General features: G+C 40.6%; 1 protein-coding gene across 13 annotated transcripts in view; it reads right to left on the bottom strand.

Moving 5' to 3' along the window:
* CASP8 (caspase 8) overlaps positions 1-26228 on the bottom strand; it is a 41508-nt gene extending 15280 nt beyond the window's left edge. For 2 of the 13 annotated variants that reach the window (XR_011997716.1, XM_072741017.1), the window contains exons 1-3: positions 26145-26210; positions 5670-5716; positions 4821-4903 (exon numbers count right to left, since the gene is read on the bottom strand). The gene's annotated coding sequence lies outside the window, so the exon portion shown is untranslated. Of the gene's footprint in view, positions 1-4820; positions 4904-5669; positions 5780-7181; positions 7352-25111; positions 25367-26144 lie in introns of those variants that run through there. The other 11 variants (XR_011997717.1, XM_026002545.2, XM_072741020.1 and 8 more) reach the window with 10 other exon arrangements.

Below are 26228 nucleotides of genomic sequence, written 5' to 3' on the forward strand. Positions count from 1 at the left end.
TCTGAAATAAAAATGATAGCTATCCAAGATGTGTTATTATGACAGTAAAAAAAAAAAAGTAGAAAAAGTCATTACAATATTTGTTAAAAATATGTTTATTTTTAAAAATTACTCAAAGCAATACGAGATTTTCAGTGGTTGCAGATACATATGCAAAAGCAGAAAATAAAAAGGTAACAAGGTTCTGGGAAGAGACATATCAAATTCAAAAGTTTCTTCCGGGGAATAAAGGAGAAAACTAGAACCAGGGGGTAAAGAAGTGAGGAAATAGAGTTGCCCTTTCCTTGTAATATGGTAAGAAGGATGTATGCAGATATTCTCTGTGTAAATGAAACTACTGTTAAAATACATCAGTTTGTTCTTGGGTTTAAGGTTAGTGTAAGAGAGTGAGTGAAGGAGGAACAGGAAATGACACACCACAGGCACATCAACCAGGAAAAGAAACCAAATCAGAGAAGCAACACAACACTGTTTGTGTTGTTCTGTTTTGTTTTTTAAGTAGGCTCCATGCCCGGCACCCAGTGTGTAGCCGAATGTGGAACTCACAACCCTGAGATCAAGACCTGAGCTGGTATCAAGAGTCGGTCACTTAGCTGAATGAGCTACCCGGGCGCCCCCACATTTGTGTTCTTCAAAGAAAATAAAGTATTAGAAGAATTTAAACTTTAAAAAAGAATTTAAGAGAACTCAGAAAACCTATCTGCCCTGAAAATAACAGGAAACTTCCACACGCCTTTCTTTGAAAATAAAAAATCTAGTAGACCGAGTAGAAAACTGAAAGATCGAAGTGGCACAAGTGACAAACTCTAACAGAATTTCCTCCCAGTAGCAAATACTTGTCCTTTCAAACACATACCAAGTAGTCACAAAAGTTGTCCACAAAGAAAATCTTAATACAAGATTTCCAAACAACAGAAATAGTACCAGTCCATATTCTCCTTTAGAATTCTCCTTTTAGAAATTAGAAACTAATGTGTAATTAGAAGTTAGCAATGAAAAATAGTCAAACTGAATGCACTACAAAAAAGAGCTATCCTCGTTTTTCAACACACTGTGTTAGAACAATTGGGCAAACTTCTAGAACAAACTGAAATGGATCATAACTGAAATCTGCGTTAAAATAAGCTGCAGATGGATCAGAGATTCAAACTTGAAAAATTAAAATACTAAGGAAAGAAATATTGGAGAATTGTTTAAAATAATCATGCTGTGGTAAAGAATCTAAGTACAACAGAAAACCTGGAAGCCATTACAGAAAGGTTCATAAATGCCCTTGAATAATAACTAAAATATTCTGCAAAAATAAGCCAACAAACGTTAAAAATAAATAAATCTTGGACTAGGAAAAAGTAGAAAAAGGACTGATTTTCTTAAAACAAGACTCTTGTAAGTTAATTTTTTTTGAAAGAGAGATAAAGACCAATAATCCAATGCATAAACAGGTAAAGATCATAAGCACACAGTTCAGAGAAAAGTTAAGTACCAGTGGCTTTATTTCTTGAAACCAATGGCTTTTAAAGATTTGAAAAGATATTCAACCTCATTCACAACAACAACAAAAAAAATATTTAAGCAACTTGAAATTACAAAAGACAATTTTTTAAAAACAGGCAGTTGGGTAATTTGGCCTTGTGGGTTAAAATATAAAATGACCCCACAATTTGACTTCCAGGAGTTTTTGCTACATTAGGTTAAGCGCCATGTACTTAAAAACATGTACACAGCTTTTCAGGGCAGCATTGCTTGAAAGAACAAAAGGGCAGAAGCAACTGTTTATCAGTATGAGAAGTTCAAAGAAACTTTACTGAGATATTTAAAAAGTATAGGAAGATCGTCATGATTGAATTTGTGTGATCTATTAAGTGGTGTGTGGATTTGTGTATTCACAGATCTTTGAATAGAACCAATACACGGGCAGCTGCTTCAGCGGCTGCTTCAGAGAGGATCTAGAGGCCCAGTGCTGGAGTGGATGAGGCCAAAAAGGTGGCAGAAAATTCAAGGTGACACCTTGAATTTTTACCAGGTGCATGCATTATTTATCCTACATGGACTTACATTTAAATGAAAATCACTACTTAAAGGCCCAATTTCATTCATAAGCTGGAAAGGACCTAAACTGGGTCCAGCTCTGTTTAGCACCATTAGCTCCAATGTCCTTACAGTTTTAAATCAGTTCTAACCTCTATTAAAATCTCATTTTGGGTATTATACTGAGTGAAATAAGTCAATCAGAGAAGGACAAACATTATATGGTCTCATTCATTTGGGGAATATAAAAAAAAATAGTGAAAGGGAATAAAGGGCAAAGGAGAAAAAATGAATGGGATATATCAGAAAGGGAGACAAAACATGAGAGACTCCTAACTCTGGGAAACGATCTAGGGGTGGTGGAAGGGGAGGTGGGCCGGGGAGTGACTGGGTGATGGGCAGTGAGGGGGGCACTTGATGGGATGAGCACTGGGTGTTATTCTATATGTTGGCAAATTGAACACCAATAAAAAATAAATTTATAAAAAAATAAAATAAAATCTCATTTTACAGAATCAAATGAACCAAAGAATCAAATAAAAGTAGAATGTCTTTTTTTCCTCCATAATTTTTTCTGATAACAATGCTTATTGTATTCATTTTAGAAGGCACAGAAAAGATAAAAGGGAAAATAAAAATTACCTACTAATTCCACCATCCAAAGATAATCACCTAATAATATTTTACCATCTTTCCTACCAAGCATTTTATATATATTTATATTTCCCCTATTTTATTATACCATATTTCTGAGGTATAAGTGGACTTTTCACTGGTAATATTGTAAATACATCTTGATATCTTCATTTTTTCTTCTACAGCATGGATTTTAAAATTTGTAAAGTACAAAATCGCAGGATTGGACCATAATTTATGTAACCAGTCTCTGCTAATATTTAGAATAAGCTCTTAAAATGGAAGTCTCCGTGTACACCTCTGATTATTTTCTTAGAATAATTTCCTAGGAGTAATAACTATTGGATCCAAAGGAATAAACCTTCTTTAAGGCTTTTGTTACTACATATTCAATAGCATTTTATGACAGTATATTATAATAATAATACTACAATCCAAGGCCAGGATGATATGAGGTTTGGTTATAACATGATCAGCACTTGGCTCCTGTCCTCTGTCGCTGCTTCATCTCGTTCATTTTATTATCTTTGCAATAATTACACAATGCTTTCTAAATGATTTTTGCATATCAAAATGGAGGGTTAGTAGGGAAAATGCTGGCAGGGCTTCTTTTCTGGTCCAGGTTTTACAGGACACACTATGGCATCATCTTCAGTCTTTGTTTAGACCACACATCTCTCTAGTCATAGTGCCTGAAAAGCAATTCGCTGTAACAGAATTTTACACCGTTGATGACGGGCCGCCTCTAAGCACAAAGATCCACAAGTACAAGGATCGTGGAATGGATATTGTTTTATGGGACCTAGGTTTCCTGCATAATGGGCTAGAAATTTTGTCACAGTAACAATTTTTAAAGAAAACTTATTCTTGAATTTTTCTGATCCTAAAATAGTAAAAGTCAAACTTATTCCTTAGAGAACGAACAGAAAAGTATAAAGAGAAAAAGAAAAATCACTTAGAAACTCACCATTTAGAAATAATTCTTTGGTTATATTCGGTGGTTTCCTTCCATCTATAGTCGTGTGTGTGTGTGTGTGTGTGTGTGTAAATACATATATATATTTATACATATATCTGTGTGTTTATATACATACATAAAACTTATAAATTTGAATATTTTCATACATAATGCATACACTGTAGAAGAAAGGGATGGGGATGCAACGCCTCGAGGAAATTTTCTTTCACTTTCAGTTATACGATATCTGTTAAATAATAAATCCATATAAATAGATTTGTAGGGGCACTTGGTGGCTAAGTGGTTGAGCATCTGCCTTCGGCTCAGGTCATGATCCCAGGGTCCTGGGATCAAGTCCTGCATCAAGCTCCCCTCAGGGAGCCTGCTTCTCCTGCCTATGTCTCTGCCTCTCTCTGTGTGTCTCTCATGAATAAATAAATAAAATATTTTTTAAAATATTTGTATTATATAAATATAAGTATGTTTAATATTTTAATAATAAATTTATTCCCAAAAGTATTTGATATACATAAATGTTTCTATTATGATATACAAGCGTTTATAACATATATCCATATAAACTTAAAAATATGTTTTTACTTATTTTACTACAAGCCTTTGAAAAATTGGTATTATCATCTTCATGTTACAATTATGAAAATCAGTTTAGAAATAAGCTTGTAGGAGAGGCGTCGGGCTCAAATTTGAACATCTTACTGGAGAGTTTCAACGACAGGCTCTGCAAAGATTTAGATTTTATTCTACTTGCAGTTGGAAGCCAGTGAAAGAATTTAACCAAAAAAAGACATGTAATCATAATTTTTTCAAAGATTAAAATATTTTTAAAAATTGAAAGACAAAGATAGTCCCAAAACACAAAACCAGGAATCTTTAATAAGTCTACTGCGGCAGAAAGGTCAGAATCTGAGAAATCAGACCTTATCTCCTTCCAGAGTCCCAACTCTACCCCTGCTTTGGCCATGCTTTAATTAAGGATGAGCTCTCTGTAAAGATAGTAATACTTGGAACATTCCAGAAAAACCTAACCTAAGCTGGAGGGCGCCTTGAGATCTGGAATCTGTGGGGCTCTCCCCATGGCTCTCAGAGGGACTACTAATTCTTACCGTTTTCTCACCCTCAATGGCCTGAAACGTCTAGAATCAAAGGTCTTTCTTCCCGGAGTCCCATCCAACCTTACCAAAGAAGCCGATAATCCTAGGACCCTCAAGCAGCAGCAGCAGCTTCTCCAGAGGCCTGTTTTCCCGGGCACACGACACACGACTAAAACAAGAGTACAGAACTAAGCTAGCTCCGCTCTACTTCCTGTTTGTGAAATAGTGACTCATTTAGGCTGAGTAAGGCTAGCTTGCCCCAGAGCAGTATCTCCTCCCAGAATTCAAGAGTGTGAGAGAAACAGGGGACAGGTTACAGGTGGGGAGCTGGGCCACCTGAGCTTTTGGCTTTGGCTGTGTGTTTGGATGGTCATTCTGCCTTTAGGGCCTCATTACCACATTCCAAAATAAGAAAGGTGGTCTGGATGGTAACTAAGAACCCCTTCTTTTCATATTTCAGGAATTTACAGATTTTTCTGGGTTCATTATGAAGACTTAAATGTTTTCATTCAGCAAATATTTATTGAGCACTTCCGAGAGATCTGAAAAGTGTGGGGCCCTCAGCATGGTTCTCAGAGGATCTGCTAACCCCCACAGCTAACTCTCATGGTTTCCCAGGATCACCTCCATGGGCCCTGAGCTCACCAGATCCCAGCCTCAGCAGCCTAGACAACTCTAGAGTCAAGGCCCTTTCTCCTGAAAGGCCCAGATGACCTCACCAAAGGGACAGACAAATCCTAGTGTCCCCAGTGTAGTCTGGACCCTGGAGATATAACTGAACAAAACACACATTAGCCTAGCCTCTTTGCTGTGAATCAGCTGAGATGTTCCAATGTTAAAAGTAGAAAGAAAAACAATTAAACACCTCTCTCCTTTGAAACTGTCCTTTTTCTTTCCCCAAATAGAATATTAGCTTTCTGAGGGCAGAGACTCACCTTAGAGCTGAGACGATTAAATGAGGTGTCTGAAGGTGCCTCTTCACCTGCAGAGGGCAGGATAAGCGTGCCAGGGTAAGTACTACCAATGCCCTTCACTACCACTTGATCTGTCCATTGAGTAAGAACACAGCAACAGAAGGAAATCCTGTTAGTTCAATCCTAGCCCAGGAGGGAATCCCTGATTCTTGATGCTTCCTAAGCATCCACCCCAGCATTCATTCCACTGTTTTATGACCAGCTGTGAGCTTCACAAGGGCAGGAATCACATCTTTCCTGTCTGTGTTCCCAGAACCTGCCACGGGAGTAGCAATATCTATAACCTACAAACATTTCCTGCAAATCAGTGAGAAGAAGAAACCCTGTAGAGGGACAATGGGTATGAACATGGAGTTCCTTCGCAGGGATGCTTTAAAAAGCCAAAATGTTCAAAGTGATGCTCAAACATTTTAATAACCTCAGAAATGGAAAATAAAGCAACACAATACCCATTTTATACCTATCAGATTGGTCAAGTTGGATCAGACCAAGGATTGTTGGGCAAGTTCTTTATATAGGACTGTAAAGACTGTCCAGGGGTTAGAAAGTGGGACCTGGCAAAACATGGAACTTCAAATCCCAGAATGCTTCCTTTTTTAAAAAGAAGCGGAATGAGCAAGATACAACCCAAATAATACCAATACATAGTAATAATTGCTAGTACTTGAGAACTTTTGTAGCACTAGTCACTGTTGGAAGTGGTTAACATGTATTATCTCATTAAATCCTCAGGACCACCTCATGAGGTAGTATAAATTCCATTTAATGTTGAGAAAACAGAAGCACAGAGAAATTACTTACTCATCCCAGTTCACAGTTAAAAAATAGTGTATAGGGGATCCCTGGGTGGCTCAGCGGTTTAGGGCCTGCCTTCAGCCCAGGGTGTGATCCTGGGTCCTGGGATCGAGTCCTGCATCAGGCTCCCTGCATGGAGCCTGCTTCTCCCTCTGCCTGTGTCTCTGCCACTCTCTCTCTCCCTGTGTCTCTCATGAATAAATAAATAAAATCTTTTAAAAAATAGTGTATACACACACACACACAAACAATGATACATTTTGCAAAGATATGGATCTGTTCAGGGATAGTATCAGAAGATTTAGAGAGCTGTCTTTTGAGAGGCAGCAGGGGGGATAGGAAGCAGGGTGGCAGAGGGAGATGGAAGAAAGCACCAACCCTCTGCCTGAATAGAAAAGAAAACAAATGAAATCGGTAAACAGCGCCTCACGGACTCTCCAAACTGATCCAGCAGGAGAGACACTGTGTCTGTATGTATAAGGACACACTAGGGGAAACGGAGCAGAGGAGTGGAGATCCCTGAGTTAAAAAGGAGCAAGGCCCGTGGCTGTGGCCAGGAAAGAAAGCCCACTCAGAGACCTGGGCCCCTGGCGGGACCCTGAGGAGTCTCCACTGTGCCCCCTGAACCAGTCCCAGGAACCTGGGGTTCAGGAGCCTCCTTCTGCTCCAGGCACTCACCTGCTCCACCTTGTCCAAGCCACATCACAGTCACCAAGTGCCCACTGCACCCCTGAACTGCCTAATTTCCCACAAACTCTTAGGGCTTGTCCACACAATGAGAAAAATCCCTTGAAAGAGGGCGGGGATGAGAAGGGTGCAGATGGAAACACCTCCAGGAAGAAGTTTTCTTTTACTTTCGATAACTGCACTTTCTGCCTCCCCCAGAGGACTCACTTCCTATTCTCCACGTTCAGAATTTATCAGGGAGTTCAGCAGGGCTTGAAAGAAAATCACAAAAGACAAGAGCAGAACGTGGTCTTCAGCAAGCAAGAAAGAAAATTCCTCGACTGAAAGATCTAGAAAATAAATTCGATTTCCAAAGCAAGAAGACAGAGATGACTCACTCAAACAAGAAGTGCTTCTTAAAGCAACAGCTGCCCAATTTCCAACCATCAGAGGAGGGGTGTAGGCAGTGTGTCACCCTGTAAACTAACTGGTTCCTGAAAGGGGCATAATATGGCACCCCAAAATACACTGCTTCGCCTACGGGTTAGTTTTATTTTTTTTTTTTCTTTTTTTTGTTTTTTTTTTTATTTATGATAGTCACAGAGAGAGAAAGAGAGAGAGGCAGAGACATAGGCAGAGGGAGAAGCAGGCTCCATGCACCGGGAGCCTGATGTGGGATTCGATCCCGGGTCTCCAGGATCGCGCCCTGGGCCAAAGGCAGGCGCCAAACCGCTGCGCCACCCAGGGATCCCTACGGGTTAGTTTTAATTTGAGTTTCTTAAGAAATAACCAGTGCAAGAAGGACAGCTTGAACCTCCTTTTCCTCCTTGAAGGCAGAAAGTAAGTCTTTGATGTGAAAGGTACCCTCCCTGTGTCAGGGACCTAGACAGGGAAGTTAGAGCTGAGAAGATGTGAGCAAAGCTTGTTACTTCCTCACTAATTTACTACTTCAAGCCCAAACATCTTTCTTTTGTCAATTTTTCACAAATTTGCTATTTCTCTAAAAGGTATAAAAGCTGCCTGCTTTGAGGACACCTGGGTGGCTCAGTCAGTGAACTGTCTGACTCTTGATTTCAACTCAGGTCATGATGTCAGGGTCGTGAGATGGAGCCCACTCAGAGCTCTGCACTCATCAAGGAGCCTGCTTGAGATTCTCTCCATCTCCGACTACCCACCCCCCACTCATTCACACTTGCTTTTTCTCTAATAAATAAATAAATCTTTAAAAATAAAGCTGCCTGCTTTAGTCGTTTCTTTGAGTCTGATACTCTATGAGCTCCTATACATATGAAATGGAATTTATTATTCTCTTGCTACTCTGTCTTATGTCAATTTAATTATTAAACCAGCCAAAGAAGGAACTTAGAAGAAGAGAAGAGTTCCCCCCTTGCTACACCTGGAAGCTGTGGGAAAATGCTTTGTAGGAAAGCATTTATATTAACAAAATTTAGTATTAATAACTCCTGTAATTTTCAGACCCTTATAATTTAGGGTAGCTAGTAAAATGCCATTCTCCTTTGAAAGAGGTCTGGGGAGAGGAATTGTCCCTCTGTTCTCAGATCTCAGTACTGAAGCCGTGGACCACACCATGCATGGGTTCATATGGCAGGGCTCTTCTGGGGTCAGAGTGGGCCTCTAGCTGAAATGGGAGAGCCTGCAAAAGAAAATGGTTGGCTCTGGCCCAGTCCTAAGTGGGGGTAACAACACTGTTTGCTCCTAGGCCATGCTGTTAGGTGTAGTAGTAACCAATGCCTCCTCCATCACTAAGCCTGGAGTGGTGGTAACATGGACACTTATCCCCAGGACTCTAAGCCCTCCTCAGTTTTTCCTCATCCTCTAACTCCTCCTGACCCTCTGCCTCTGTTTCCTGTTTGAATTTTTTAAGGGCTTTCCACCCTTTTGCTTTCACATCTTGCACATTTTAGAACCACAACACTGGCAATAATACAATTCCTGTATGTTGCACTCCTTACTGAATTATCTTCAATTCACACCATGGTGCAGAGGATTGTTCCCCTATGCTATGAATGAGGAAACTGAGGGTCAAGCAGACATACAAATTCAAACTCAATCCTGTTGGATCAAACACAAGGATTTTTCCACTGTAACACACTAGTCTCTTTTCCCTAACACTTAGAATTTGAAATGAACAATGTGGTTGGAAAAGCACAAATTTCAACTAAGACAACGTGACCTGTGCACAAAGATCAGGTCTTTGGACTCTTAGTCACTTAAGAAAAAGGAGTTGGGGGACACCTGGGTGGCTCAGCAGTTGAGCATCTGCCTTCGGCTCAGGGCGTGATCTCAGGATCCGGGATCGAGTCCCACATCGGGGTCCCTGCATGGAGCCTGCTTCTCCCTCTGCCTATGTCTCTGCTTCTCTCTCTTGTGTGTGTGTGTGTGTGTGTGTGTGTGTGTGTGTGTGTGTGTCTCATAAACCAAGAAGGAAGGAAGGAAGGAAGGAAGGAAGGAAGGAAGGAAGGAAGGAAGGAAGAAAGAAGAAAGAAAGAAAGAAAGAAAGAAAGAAAGAAAGAAAGAAAGAAAGAAAGAAAGAAAGAAAGAAAGAAAGAGGATTTGGCCCAATGGCACCAGATAACATTTACCAAACATTTTGTGTATGCCAGGCATAGTCACCTAAACAGGTCCATTTTACCTTCTGAACAACTCTTAGAGGTGGATGCTAATTTTTGTTCCCATCTTATAAATGAGGAGAGGGAGGCTTGGACAAGTCGAAAGATTTGGCCAAGTGTATTCAGCTAGTGCATGATAGCATGAAGTCTCTCTCTCTCTCTCTCTCATCTCTCTATCTCTCTCAATCTCTCTTAGATCCCGAGCCGTTAATCATTGTGTACACATTATTACACATCCATGGTTCTCAACTTGACTGATCTGAGGAGGAGGGTTTAAAAAAATACCAATAAACTGGGGAGGTTTAAAAAAATACCAATCTTGAGACCTCAGCTTGGGAATTCCAACCAGAGCAGAATTACAAGAGATGAAATAGATGGAGCACTTCAGAGTAGTGCCTAGGCCTTCAACAGTTGTCAGTAGACATTCACTGCCATGGTTACTGATGTTCACAACATCTGTACGATGATTATAAATTATTAGACATGCTGTGGAGATAAATAGTTCAGTGTCAATCCACTGATAAATGGCAGAGACCCAGGAAGGTTTCACTTGAGAGTTTACACTCATTCTCCTGTCTACATCTAGGCCCAGCCTAGCAGAAATGGATGAGCTGCTGGAGGCATCCAGGGGGTTGTACTGAGAATGAACGGAGGGGTCTCAAGTCCTTCAATTTATGTCATTTGTAAGATATTGACCTAGGCTCTCCCAGTCTTAACTCTTTCTAAAAAAGAAGACGAATAATCAACAAGTGAAATGTGAACCTCAAGCTGGTTAAACTCTTACTGAGATGGGCAAGGATCATTATTAATTCACCTGCTTTAACCAGTTTCTTGCTTCCATCTTGAGATATATGTGTGTGATTATTTGTATCAAAATGAATAGTGTACATGGTCCCCTGTGCCAAGGGAGCTAGCAGACCTGGAGATGTTGCCATAGCAGCAGGACTTGGGCAAACTGGTCCTCGCCCAGTGCAGAGTAAGGCCAGCCTGGTTTGCCAAGTGCTTTCCACCATCCTGAATCTCAGCTCCCACCTGAAGGCCTGCTCCACAGATGAATGTTTACTAATCTGCTAAAAGCAAATTTGGATCTATAAATCTCCCTAGGAAAGCCCAAAAGGATTACACCTTTCAACCAACTGTGGCATGCCCTTCCCATTGATCTAGACTTACTTGTACCAGAAGGTATTAGTCAAAGACAAAAATTGACCATGAAACAAAAATCCCCAGACCATGCATATTCTTCTGCTTGCTGCTTCTTTAAGTTGTATATACTTGATCCATGGGCCAGGTAGTCTGGTTTGTGATTCAGTTGGACTTATGACTCCAACTAAGAGTTGGAGTCCAACTAAGAGTTGGACTCTTAGTCCTTCATTAACCCTGGCAGCAGGCCTTGGCTCTGGTCCTAGACTCCTTTTAGGGAGTGTTAAGGGAAAAGAAAAGAGATTGAATTCCAATCTGTCTATTTCATTGCCTCCTGAGCCTTGTAAGGAGAGACTTGATTATTTACCTAGTTGAAATTTTAAGTCTTTTGATTTTTTTTTTATATCAAGATAATCAGACAGACAATCAGGGGCAGATAGAAGAGTTTAGAGTCACTGATTTCAATACATATATTCTGTAACTTGCTGGTTGTCAATACCTCCCCCCTCTGCTTTCTAAAAGAAACTACTACAGACAAGAATACATACCACTGATCTAGAAAGGAGGAAACTGAGGTAATTGTTGGGCTGTGTTGCCAATATCCATGTCACCAACATTTTTCCCTATTTTCATGGAGACCTGAACATAAACAAGGTAAGAGTCCTCCATGTTCATGTTTCACTATATGCCCATATCCAAGAAATTGGGCACTCAAACCCTACTGTTGACAAATGTCAAGAGTCATTTTATTCTTTTTTAAGATTTTATTTATTTATTCATGAAAGACACAGAGAGAGAGAGAGAGAGAGAGAGAGAGGCAGAGACAAAGGCAGAGGGAGAAGCAGGCTCCATGCAGGGAGCCCAACGTGGGACTCGATCCCGGGTCTCCAGGATCAGGCCCTGGGCTGAAGGAGACATTAAACGGCTGAGCCACCCGGGCTGCCCCAAGAGTCATTTTAAAAATTGTTTTATTATAGTAAAATAGGCATAACATACAATTTACCATTCTAAACATTTTTAAGTGTATGTTTCAGTGGCAGTAAGTACATTCATATGGCTATACAACCATCACCATAATTAAGAGCCATTTTAATTATATAACAATGTGGGATCCCTGGATGGTTCAGCGGTTTAGTGCCTGTTTTTGGCCCAGGGCATGATCCTGGAGACCCAGGATGGAGTTCCTGGTCAGGCTCCCTGCAGGGAGCCTGCTTCTCCCTCTGCCTGGGTCTCTGCCTCTCTCTCTGTGTCTCTCATGAATAAATAAATAAAATATTTAAAAAATAATAATATAACAATATATTCATTAGGCACAAAGCGGTTTCCTTTATTTTTTTAAACAGTTTTACTTATTTATTTGAGAGAGAGAGAAAAAATACATGCACGAGTTGGAAGAAGGGGGAGAGGAAGAGAATCTTCCAGCAGAGTCCTGCCAAGTGCATAGCACAATGTAGGGTTCAGTCTTGTGACCCTAAGATCATGACCTGAGCCAAAACCAAAAGTTGGATGCTTAATCAACTGAACCACTCATATGCTCCAACGTCATTTCTTTTATATTTACATTTACATTTCTTTTCATTTAAAGCATTTTTCTTACTTTTTTTAAAATTTTTATTTATTTATGAAAGTCACACACAGAGAGAGAGAGAGAGAGAGAGGCAGGGACATGGGCAGAGGGAGAAGCAGGCTCCATGCACAGGGAGCCCAACATGGGATTCGATCCTAGGTCTCCAGGATCGCACCCTGGGCTTAAGGCAGGCGCCAAACCGCAGCGCCACCCAGGGATCCTGCATTTTTCTTACTTTATTTCATTTGATCCTTGTCAGTAACCACATTTCTTAGTCTAAGGCAGACAGGGCAGGTGTTTTTACAAAGACATTTAGGAAACCAAAGCTCAGAAAAGTGCAGTGACTGAGCTACACAGCTACTGTATCTACATACAGCATTAGTGATTGTTTCTTAAAAAAAAGATGGGTGGATTATTCTCCAAAACAGATATTTTTCTCTATTTTAAAAGAGTAGGGCAGCCCATATGCAGGCACAGGCAAGCCCCAGGTGAGACTGCCAAGAAGGCAAAATGTGTATTTGGAGTCTTTGCCCACACAGGACATTTTTCTTCTCTCAGAGTTGTCCTCTCAGGCTCACACTCTATATCCTGTTCCTACCAAATCATGCTTTTACAGTAAGTCCACCAAAAAGACGACTCGCCTGCTATATTAGGAGAGTTAATGCAGTTTCTTATTTATCTGTCTTGAGATATTCTGTACAAAACTAAAAGTAAACATATATTTGCATTAACTTCAATTTCTGTGCAAATGATTTGTGTAAAGTGTGTTCTACAATTTTTTCATCTAATTCCATCTTGTAGCTCTTCTCACACTAGTACTTATGAAACATTTCAATCCCTTATTACCACTCTGTGCTTCTGGGCTAGAGTTTAACATTGCTTTGGGACAACATGCATTTAAGTCAGAGTCTCTGTGAGCCCACTTGGGCTCCTTAGAACAACAGTGCTGGTAAAAATGCCATTTTGGCTGACCCTGAGAGCGTTGGCTGTTTGATTCACTCACAGTCAGTGACAATTGGTTAGTGGTAAAAGGGCCAGTTTTGAGAAATGGGTCCTTCTGCCACCGTGGTTGGGCAGGTTATGAACTCTCCAAATTAGACTTTTTCTTTTCTCTAAAGGTATTCAGAAGGAGATTAAATGAAAGAGTCCTGATGATAGTTATTCCAAATAACATATTAGAGGTGTTGATAAAATTAATATTCACTCGTTATTAAACAAACATTGATTAAACGCTCAGTAATTATTGTTTCACAAAATGGAAAGAAAAGGTCGTGATTAGATGTAGCAGCTAGGTTATAAAATTAACTCTTGGGATCCCTGGGTGGCGCAGTGGTTTGGTGCTTGCCTTTGGCCCAGGGCGCGATCCTGGAGACCCGGGATCGAATCCCACATCAGGCTCCCGCTGCGTGGAGCCTGTTTCTCCCTCTGCCTGTGTCTCTGCCTCTCTCTGTCTCTCTGTGACTATCATAAATAAATAAAAATTTAAAAAATAAATAAAATTAACTCTTTTGTGATTTGGGAACAAATTGTGATTTGTAAACAAACTTCCCATTTATGACAAAATGAATCATCTGTCACCTGACACAACATATAGAGGGTTAGAATATACCACCTCAAAATATGCCAGGTTGGCATAAGGATTATTTTGAACTAGAGGCAAATGATAATCAACAGATAAAGAAGAAGTCTTCTGGAGCATACCTAATCTGACTAAAAGTAGAAACTTCTGAGAAATGAGAACTTCCATAAATCTCTCTCTTAGGGCATTTTCATGACAAAAAAAAAAAAAGAAGAAGAAGAAGAAGAAAGGAGTTGGCACCAACTTAGCTTGTCCCTATAGCTCCCTTCTTATAGTTTGCTGTTCTTGAAAGCCTAAAAGCCTTTGCCTTTATCTCATCATTTCTGTACATATTGTTCTTTGTTAAGGTGCTATAAAAGCCCAAGTTTTAACCACCCTTTGAGTTATCTCTCACTGGGGTTTCTCCTACTTGATGTGCTCTGATGGATTAATAAACTGTTTTTCTCTTGGTCCTCTGTCTTTTGTTGGTCTTATTTTCAGGGCCCCAGATAGAGAACCTTGTAGGGTAGAGGGGAAAAGTTTTTCTTTCTCTACAGTATCAAGAATCATCCCAACAGCAGAGCAGAGGAGAGGCAAAGTGTCATAGCCAGGCCTGTTGTCTCTCCATCTTGTTTCTCTCTTTTGTGCAAGGGCAGTAAATGAAATTTTCCTGGCTCAGACTTTCAGCTAAATATCCACAGGTAAGGACGATTATATCCCCAAATAGTAGAGGATATGCTAGACACATCCTCATAATAACAATAAAAGACAGTGTATTAGTCATGTCTTTTATTTTGTACTTTTGAGGCTTTGATGATCCTGGAGAGACAACACTTCCCAGAGTTAGTTTATTCCTAGAGAGAGCAAATAACTTGCCTCTGAGCGTGTCTTTCATCTGCACATCAACTAATCTGGAGTCCATATCCCCAATTACCTCTTTTATGAGATCTCTTTCTCCAGGCCACTATTTATCTGCCCTACTCACTCCAGGCCAGGTACCAGATGACTAGGGATGGCCCCTACATCCTGAAGGGACAGCCTACACGTACAGCCCCTACATCCAGCCTCTGCATCCCCTTTCAGCTCACTGAAATTATGCACACTAATTCATCCTAAGCCTGATTACCCTGTTTTACCCCCTTCTTCCCAAAGAAATCACCAAAAAAGCTCTTGCCCACATTTTCCCTGCATTGCCTCTGCCTCCTGCCCAAGCTGGTGCTTTCCCATGTGGACCTGCATGGTGTGCACTTCATCTTTGGATCTGTGACTATAAACTCTTTCCTCAAGACAGTCATTTCCATATCTGCTCATTTCCATATCTGCATGTCTTACCATACCTGATTAAAACAAATCCCAGGCACCCTTAAAACAGCCACACTGGTTTTTTAACATTTCAACCCCATTCTGTATAGTCTACAGGAGCATAAAATAAAATTTCTTGAGAGAGAATTATGGTAGAAGGTGTGAAAATTAATCAAAGGAAACCCCATTTAGAATGGAGGCAGGGGGCTGGAAGGAAAGGCTTTCAGCCTTACCACTCCTTGTCAATTGCAAATCCAACAGAAAGAGAAAGATCTTGCACTTGGGTTTTACTTTACTCTCCCAGCAAGAGGAAGGAAGGTTTTCCTCCTCCCCTAGCAACAGCCCAGCCAATGAGAGACTGGCACAACTCAGCCAATGAGAAGCCACTATACTTCAAACTCCCAATTTACTCCAATGGACTTTTTGTTCATAATGGCCCTCCCAACTTCCCCCTCTCTCTCTATAAAACAGTGTTTCTTTCGTTCTATAGACTTGTTTATGATTTTTCCACAGCACTTATTCTGGTTTGATTCTCTGCTAATCCCAAATAAACCCATCTTTAACTGGTAAAATAACTGGCAGGGTTTGTTTTTTTTTTTAAGATTTTATATATTTATTTGAGAGAGAGAGAAGGAACAGGGGAGAGGGAGAAGCAGACTCCTCACAAAGCAGGGAGCCTAACGTGGGGCTCTATCCTGGGACTCTAAGTTCATGACCCTTGCCAAAGGCAGATGATTAACTGACTGAGCCACCTAGGTACCTGGCAGTTTTGTTTTTAAGGTTAACAAAAAACAACTGAAGTGTAGGTAAGAAGGAGTCCAGTGAAAGAGAATGGACTTGCACTTGTCCACAGTGTCCTAGTGATGAGAGAGATGGGGGAAAATACTTAGTGTAAAGTTAATGTGATGTTATGATTTATAATAAATATACAGTTTGGTCTTCAGTCACTGTTCCTGGCTCACAGCTCCTGAAACACCTGGAAGTTCTAAAAAGAGCAATAAGAGCTTATTTTGTTATAATAGTTGGTCTTTTGTCATCTGCTCTGAAATTACTTCAGAGCCATAAAGATGAAATGAGTGTCTTGTCATTCATAACAAGCCCCTTTCAACCGCAACTGAGTTTATGTTAATAAGGTGACTTTTGGAAATCCCCTAAGGGTGGGGGAGCTGGTTGGCAGGGGAACCAACCATGAATAGAGGGTTGGAATTTTGAGACCCACCCATTGATCTCTGAGGAGAGGAGAGGGGCTGGAGTTTGGATCAATCACCAATGGACAATGATCTAATCACTTATACTTGTGTAATGGAGCCTCCATAAAAAAAAAAAAAAAAAAAAAAGGAGGGCTTGGAGAGCTGCCAGGCTGATGAACTAGAATGCATCCATATGCCAGGCCTCAAACACCACTGAAACAGAAGCTCTGATGTTTAGGAGACCCTGTGTATCTCATTATCAGGCTGTTCATTTATTTCCTTTAATATCCTCTGTAACAAACTGGCAATCTAGTGAGCAAAAGTGTTTCTCTGAGTTTCATAAGCCACTCTAATAAGTCAGCTGAACCTAAAGAAGGCATTATAGGAACCACCAGTTTATAACCAGTTAGAAGCACAGGTTACAACCTAAACTTGCTATTGGCATCTGAAGTGGGGGGTGAAGGTAGCAATCTTGTTAAACTGAGTCCTTAACCTGTGGGATCTGACCCTATCTCCAGGCAGATAGTGTCAGAATTGAGTTAAATTTGTGGGACATCCAGTCAGTATCCACAGAAAGTTGAGTTAAGGGGCACCTGGGTAACTCAATCAGTTAAGCATCTGCTTTTGGTTCAGGTCATGAGGATAGAGCCCTCACATCTGGCTCCCTACTCAGTGGGGAGCCTGCTTCTCCCTCTCCCTCTGCCCCTGACCCTGCTTGTGCTCTCTCTTGCTCATGCTCTCTCAAGCAAATAAAATCTTTAAAAAAAAAAAAATAAGTTGAGTTAATGGCTTGATGGTTTGGGTAAAACACACACACACACACACACACACACATACACACACACACCTCCAACAGTTAAGTAAATGTCCACAAACTACCCTCACTTCTGACACCAATTGAAGTTCAGAGGGCTCCCTAAGACACTCTTTGTTTTGATCATTGAAAGCTGTTATTCTCATGGTTGTGGTATTATTACATGGTTGTGGTTGTGTGTATCTTATGAAAGAGATTAAAATTAGCCAAGGAAAGAGACAGATGGGGCAGAGTCCAGAAAGATCATAAAATTTGACCTTCCAGTTGTCCCCTCCCTGTGGAGTCATGGAGAGCACTAACTCCTCTCAGCAATGAGGTATGACAACTTACACTGAGTACTGCCACTAAAGGAAGCTCATCTGAGCCTTAGTGTCCAGAGTCTTTACTGGGGATCTGTGGCCATCAGCTTGCATGGCTGACCTCGGTCTCCAGTCCCTCTCAGAGGTTGAGCTGATACCCAAAGCCCCTACCATAAATCACATTTTTAAATGTTCTGGCTTAGTCTTAATCCTCTAGGCAACAAAGACACCTTATCAAGCGGGACATTCCAAGTCACAGAGATTACCTCCCAGACGCCAAAGGCAAAAGTCAGCCCTCTCTTGGGCAAAATTCAATTATTTCTTACATACTTAAATTGTTCAGGATGCTCAAAAAAAAGAAAAGACTTGCACCTCACTCACTAGCAGGAGGCTTGATGGATCACAGAAGCTCAGAGGACCATTATAGTAAGTCAACTGAAATAGAATGCTTTAAGGAGGTTCTTGGGAGACCCTCACTTACAATCCCTGGTATTTGGGGCAATGTGAACATGCAGACTGGTGTCTGTATCCCACTTGGAACACGAAGAAGGTAAGAAATTATTGACATTACCATTACTCAGCAAAAGAAAACCAGGAAGGAAATGAGGTATGATTCAGGATTCTCTTATGGGACAAAAGTAGCCTGGTTCAAAACCTCTGGTTGGATCCCACCCAGAACAACTGCTTTCCAGGGCCTTAAAACTCTCAAAAATTCCATTGTAACTATGGAAAGTTGGACGCTCTCTGTGACGTTGTCAGAATTTGGATATCTGTCGTGACGGTAGACATCGACTGAAAGACAGACCTATAGCTAAGCAGAGGGACTTTTGCCTCTTTATCTTTTCTCCCTGCACCACTCTGGAGGTGCCAGGGACCATGGAGTGGGTGGAGAGTGAAATGACAAAGAAAACAGTCCCCAAGCCAACTGAAGTTCCCCTAGCTAGGATTCACCCCTGAACTGAGGGAAATGGAGATCCTCTGATTTCTGATCAGATGGAAATCTTGAAATATCTGAACTAAGTGTTTCATAGCTGAAAATGAGTCATGATTGCTAAATGATATCTGTCTTATAATCCTTCTTATAACTACAAGAGAACCAAAAGCTCTGAGATCTGCCCAATGTCTAGTCAGGGCTATCACAGAAGATATCTTATACCATCACTGGAAGTAATGATGGGAGATGTGATACTATGTGTCAACTATGCTTCAATTAAAAACAAATAAAGTGATGGGAGAAAAAGGCAGTTCCTCTTGGTAGGCCAGTGAGTTCAGGCCAATCAATACAATAAACAATACTTTTGGCGAGCAGGGACTGGTGTAAAAAGGTTAGTGGCTGCTAGAGCTTAGGGACGGAGGGCAAGTAGGTAGGCCACAGGGGATTTTTAGGGGAATGAAACTGTATGGTATTGTGATAGTGGATACACGAAATTTTGCATTTGACAAAATTAGGAGTGTATAATTCACTAGAAGTGTACAATTAATGGAAAAACTGAACCCTAATGTAAAGTATGGAATTTAGTTGATAATAATAGTAATAATAATAATAATAATGTGTCAGTATTGGTTTATCAATCATAACAAATGTACCACACTAATACACGATATTAGTAATAGAGGAAAGTGTGTGGAGAGAGAAAGACTGGGGGGAGAGATATAAAAACTCCATATTTCACTCAATTCTTCTGTAAACCTAAAACTATTTTTTTTAAATAAAGTCTTGGGGCGCCTGGGTAGCTCAGTCAGTTAAGCGTCCAACTCTCAATCTTACCTCAAATCTTAATCTCAGGGTCATGAGTTCAAGCTCTGCCAGTGTGGAGCCTACTTGAAAAAAAAATAAAAGCTAAAAAATTAAGTCTATTACTTTAAAAAAAAAAAGTCTCACAAATTCATGATCCCCTGATTAATGGATAAAGATGACACTGCAGTGGAGCGAAAAAAGGATAGTCTTTGTAATAAATAAGGACAAATCAATTGGACCCAGTCAATTTTTATTTTATAAAAATAAAATGAGCCTTTATCTCCTACCTACAGAAAACTCACATCCATATGGATCATAAATCTAAATATGAAAGGGAAAGCAATAAAGCTTCTATAAGACACCCTAAGAGAAGGTCTTCATGATATTGAAGTAAATGAAAGCTTTTAAATAAAAGACACAATAAGTACCCACCATAAGGGGAAACCTGATAAGCCAGAGTGTTTTAGAATTATCAGAGCTTCTGCTCAGAAGCATGAAGGCAGGAGGGAGACTGAGGGGGGGAAATGTTCAGACAGGGAGCGATCTCCAGAGGCGTTGATGAGAGGAAGGTGTTGCAGAGCAGAGTGACTGGAACAATGAACATTTACAGACAGGGCGGTCACCAGAAAACACAGAATGGCATCTCCTCTGCATCCCAGCCCCTTTGATGTCAGAGTTCTAAGGTGAAAACACGTCAAGTGATTTTTCTGAGGGGAAATTTGCATCTTGCCTTGAGGTGAGGGTTAACTGACAGATTCACTCAAGCTAAAAACCTAAACTGATCATGTTGCCACTTGTGATCCTTGTCACAGCCACCTCAGTCAGCCATGTCCCCATCTGTGAGATAATAGAAATTATACATGTTGGTGTCTACCCCGCTTCCTTGGCACAGAGCCCCTACAACCTCTAGAGATTCCTAAGTGCTATGAGCACCAGGAGCATCTTTTGTTCAAATGAAGTGATTTTAGGTGGGCTGCTGGAGGAGGGCTGGTGACCAGAAAGACCAAACTGTGATTAGAATTTTGGAGTTTTCCACCTAACCCCCTCCCCCATCCTCCAGAAAGGGGAGAGGGGCTGGAAATGGAGCAATAATTGATCAAGCCATGAGGAAGCCTCCACAAAAATCCCAATTTGGGGGTGGGGGGGACTCTGGGAACTTCCAGGCTGGCAAACACATCCACACCAGGAGGGTGACATACCTCAGTGCCATGAGGACAGAAGCTCCTTACTTGGGACCCTCCCAGATCTCACTCTATATCTCTTTATCTGTCTGTTCATCTGTATCCGTTATCATATCCTTTAATATACTGGTAAACGTAACTGTTTCCCTAAGTGTGCGCGCCAGCCTAGCAAATTAATTGAATTCACTTGTTCTGTCTTTATCTTAATTATTTAAGTAGTGGGGAAAGGAAGAGAATTAATTACCATGATTAAGGAAGTAGGCTATTTGGACCTCAAAAATTGAAGCTGTTGTTAGTCATCAATCGATTGTGCAAGGGAATTCTGAGAAATCCAGCAACCCCTGGAGGAAAGTAGACCTGAGAGTAAGGGATGTAGCCAGGAGGATGTACCTCCAACCTGAGAAGTACAGGACTCACTGGGTTCTCGGATGATTGCCACAGGAACTCGTAATTTACATATGTTCCGTTGAAAAGAAAGTATCATCTGGACGTCCCAGTGGCTCCCAGCCTAGAAAATTTGAGAATAAATTGGTTCCTCCATAAAATCCCCAATAAATCTTACCAGGGGGCAAAGACAGGTGCTTCTTTCTGGGATATGTTCCAAGGAACGCCTCCAAAAATGTAATGAAAGCCTAATAAAGAACATTTGGCTAGTGTCCCCACTGAGCACGACTTCTGGAATTTCTGCAGGCAGAACAGACCCAGCAAATCAATGTGAGAGAGTGAGGATCTAAGAAGGAAGTCAGACACACCTTTTTCCATGTCATGGCAGCAGGACAGGCTGTGTCGCAGAGGGGTGAGAACACAGGTCAGATAGTGAGATTCCCAAATGACACAATTCAGCTCTGAGTGCAATGTCTAACTTTCCCAAATAATGGAGTCAGGGAGTTAGACCAGACAATCTTTAAGAATACTTTCAGTCCAAACATTTAATGAGTATATGATGGTATGTGTTTTTTTTTTTTCATTCAGTGTCTTAATTTTCTTCCAAGATTCACCCCCCAACCTCTCCCCTGGTAACCATCAGTTCTCTACAGTTAAGAGTTTATTACTTCTCTTTCTCTCTCTTTTTCCTTTGCTCATTTGTTTTGTTCCTTGTTCCTCAAGTCCACACATGAATAAAATCACATGGTATTTGTCTTTCTCTGACTGACTTATTTCACTTAGGATTATATTCTCTAGAGTATAATAGATTCATGTTGCAAATGGCAAGGTTTCATTTTTTTTAAGATTTTATTTATTTATTCATGAGAGACACAGAGAGAGGCAGAGACATAGGCAGAAGGAGAAGCAGTCTCCCTGTGATGCAGCAGGACTCAATCCCAGGACCCTGGGATCACAGACCTGAGCCAAAGGCAAATGCTCAACCACTGAGCCACCCAGGTGCCCCAAGACTTCATTGTTTTTATGAATATTCCATTGTATATATACTACATCTTCTTTACCCATTCATCAATCAATGGATACTTGGGCTGCTTCCATAATGTAGCTATTGTAAATAATGCTGCTGTAAAAATGGAGGTGTGTGTATCCCTTTGAATGAATATTTTTGTATCTTTGGGGTATGTACTCGGTAGTGCAATTACTGGATCATATGGTAGTTCTATTTTTAACTTTCTGAGGAAACTCCATACTGTTCTCCAGAGTGGTTGCACCAGTTTGCATTCCCACCAACAGTGCAAAAGGGCTCCCCTTTCTCCACATCCTGGCCAACACCTGCTGTTTCTTGTGTTGTTGATTTTAGCCATTCTGACAGGTGTGAAGCAATATCTCGTAGTTTGGATATGCATTTCCCTGATGATGAGTGATGTTGAGCATCTTTTCATGTGTCTATTGGCCATCTGGATTTGATAGTTATTTTTCAAGTTAGGGACTCTTCCTTCCAACTTAAGCTCCCGAGCATTTTTATTTTTTTAATCAGGAAAGGGTGTTAAATTATCAAGAAAAAATTTTTTCAGGATGTTTGATGTTGATTATAGGATTTTTCCTAAAATTCCTCAGTTTCCTAAAAATTAATTGCTTCCATTGTGTTTATAGATTGGGGCTATGTGTATCTCACAAAATGAGTTGAAAAACTTTACTTTTTCTATCTCCTGTTATTGCTTCAATAACAGAAATTTTCTTGTATGTAAATTGTTTCTATTTTGTCACTTATTAAGTAGATGTGAGGTTTGGGCTTCGCTAAGCATATGAATTCTTTTTTTTTTTTTAGCATATGAATTCTTAATATAGATTTCTTAAGGTTTTCTTTTCTTTATCATAAATATTTTTCCAATCTTACTGTTTTCTTTTGATTTATTTGTGGGAGAGGGAGAGCCTAAATTTTTGGATATTGAAACCTATTTATTTTATCTCTGGTATTAATCTCTCATTGATCACTAGTGAGGACTTTTAGGTATACCAAAATGCTTTGTGTTTATGAAATTATATCTTTCTATTGTAGGTGCAGAAAACTTTTCCTTTCTTCCCTTCTAGGTTCTTTGGCTGGCCTAATAATTAAATTGACATTAGACAGATAAAAAGTAGAAGAGCAAACTTCTTACATATGGGAGCCCCATAAAAATATAAGACTCCTCCACAATCAGGTAATTGAGGTTTATATATCATCCTGTGCTAAGCTTCAAAGTGGAGGAAGACAATTCACAAGAAGGCGAGCAGAGCAAATGTTTAGTAAAGAAATGTTTGCCATGCCATGCAGACAAGTCTTTCTGATATAAAAAGCTATATCCAGTATTAGCTTTCTTCCTGGTACAAGCTTCCCATCTAACTTCTTTTAGGCAGTTAAGGGAGAGGTTAAAAAACCACACACACAGACACACACACACACACAACCAACTCCTGAGTCTGCTGAGCCCCAGTTGTCTTCAGCTAGAAATAATCCACATACCAAAGTGGCACATTTTGGAATGGCATATTCCACTCCCCTCAGTATATTCCTTTGTCAGGTTCTCCCTTTTAAACTTAGATAGATCTTACCTACATAGAGATAAGAAATTCACTCAAATTTTTCATTGATTTTTTGTATTTTAAATTTAAATATCCAATTCAATGATTTGATTTTGATGTACAATGGAAAGTGACTTTTTGTCCAAGTAGTTAACTAGTTGTCCAGCACCACCTACTTAATATTCCCATATTCACTGCTGATTTGTGCTACCCCTTTGCCTTTATGATAACTTTGCATATTTCAGGGACTATTTCTGGGCTATCTACTCTGTTCCATTTTTCTGTTCCTATAGTTCTTCTCCTAGCCTTTTCATTACTATAAGTCCATATTTTATCCAGTCAATCCAGACAGCAAAGTTTAATTTTTTCCCTATGTTCTTTTTTTTTCCCTCTTACATGGCCAACAGAAGCTGTTTCACGGGGTCAAATAAGACTAAGGACAGGAGGCATCATCATTTTTCTCTTCTTCTCAGGGAGAATGACTTTCATGTTTCTCTGGGGGGAAAAGGGAAAAGGAAGCAGCAGAAAAAGTGAGACGGCAAATAGGCCCTAAAATTCTTCTCTGTTCTTGAAGTTGATGGGCCTGAGAAAGAAGAGTACCTCTTGCTCAAGTCTCTATCCCTGCATGGAATTGGGTCTGTTTGGCCTAAGAGAGACATTGCAGGTCTAGGCCTTACCTCCCACAGGCTAGAAACAGGCCTGGCTTCAGTAACATGGTGATTTCAGGATTATCTATGCAAAAATTTGAGATCATTTATTTACAGACTCACCTCTTAGGAAAGAAGAAAGACAAATAAACAGACTAAAAAGGATCAAAAGTCTCCCTAATGCTCTGAGAGTAGGGGCTTGCTGGTATTAGAAAGACAGAAGACAGCCCGGTCATGAGCTTGTTTTCACTTATCAACAGGCAAATACTCTACCAGATTGTCCCTGAAACCACCAGGGACAAGTCAAAATCTTCATAATTCTGCTGCAGTGGAAGCTTCTCAAAACCAAGCTCAGAGACCATGGGGAGATAATTATCTGTGGCCAGTGACATCTAAACTGGGAGGAGTCTCTTGCTTGAAAAGGGCAAAAATTGCCAAGCCAGAAGGGAAGTGAAACAGAAAGACATGATCACTAAGGGAAAGCAAATAAGCCCAAAGATAATCAGCCCAAGATACCTGAAATTTAAGGAGAAAACATGATAGAAAAGTAAGCTGATAGGTGTTGACAACTTCTAAAAAGGTTTGTTATTAATCAAAAAGTAAAAAGCAATTCAGTCAAAACAAAATAAAGAAATTAGATGCAGTTACCTATGCATGCAGTTGAGGAGAAATGCATTTCAGAAGACAAAAGAGAATAAAAGTTTAAGTGCCCTTGTATGGGAGTGGGAACAACTATTCCCTGAAATTACCTCATAAATAACCCAGGGAAACTTTCAGTGATATCCCACATATTCAAGGCATAGTTTTCAAAGAGAGAAAGTTCTCTGCTTGTCCCAAAAGATACCACAAGTCTTCTCAGGGCTCTTTCCTATAGTATTTCAACTCTAGCTCAGCATTGGTTCCTTGATAATATCATGCTAGTGCACTCACCTTTCTCTCAATTGACTCTTATTTGTTGTCCCAGCTTGGAATACTCCCCATCTGGTACTCCAAATTGTGAATCTACACAACACCGTTCATTCCTCCAGGAAGCCCTCTCTGACTACTCCAGCCTAGGATGTCTCTTTGTCCAAGTTCTGCTCCCGTGTTTATTCAGAACCCCACAGGCTGCTTGAAGAGAATGCAAAATGCCTCTTCCCCTTCTTCCCCAGATGAGCCTGTTGACCCTTGTCATGCCTGACGTCTAAAGGCTGTTGCTTCATCATCATACAAAGTTGGCCCACATGTGGCATGATTTCAAATCTACTTGTTTATGGCAAAGATTGAAAAAAAAATGGCAGTGAAGTAAGCTGTACCAGGAGATCCTCATCTTATCTGTTGTTGATAAGCACTCAATAGCTCAGCTCCTGAGGAGTGCTGCTGGGGACTTATCAATAAAAACATTAGAGGTGGTGCACTCGGGTGGCTCAGTTGGTTAAACAACTGACTCTTGATTTCAGCTCAGCTCATGATTCCATGGTCATAGTGAGATAGAGCCCCAAGTCGGGCTCTGCACTGAGCTTGGAGCCTGCTTAAGATTCTCTCTCACCCTCTCCCTCTCCTCCTGTCCCTCCCCCTGCCCCGCTCTGCTCTCTCTCTCTCAGAAAAAAAAAAAAAAAAAAGTTGAAGAATCAACTATGACCAAGGGACATTTAGACTTTAAATACTGAGAGTTGGGGCACCTGGGTGGCTCAGCCAGTTAAGCATCTACCCTTGGCTCAGGTCATGATCCTGGGGTCCTGGGATAGAGCCCCACATCAGGCTCCCTGCTCAGCGGGGAGTCTGCTTCTCCCTCTCTCTCTGCTGCTCCCCCCTGCTTATGCTCCCTCTCTCTCTCAAATAAATAAATAAAATCTTACATAATTAAACAGTTAGAGTTTGTGGGGACTGAGCATTTCAGTCTGGGCAAGGCAATTCTGCTCATCTAGATAGTGCTCTAAAGACCTTGGGGCATTAGCTTCTGTGTAGTAAAGGGAACTCTTACCAGCAGTGGTGACCATGCAGCAGTCTTGCCCATCAGTACTGAGGCCGACATTCTGGAGCAGTGTGCTCCAGCAACAGGGGACTT

Source organism: Vulpes vulpes, chromosome 16 (genome assembly GCF_048418805.1).
Source record: "Vulpes vulpes isolate BD-2025 chromosome 16, VulVul3, whole genome shotgun sequence".
Taxonomy (NCBI): domain Eukaryota; kingdom Metazoa; phylum Chordata; class Mammalia; order Carnivora; family Canidae; genus Vulpes; species Vulpes vulpes.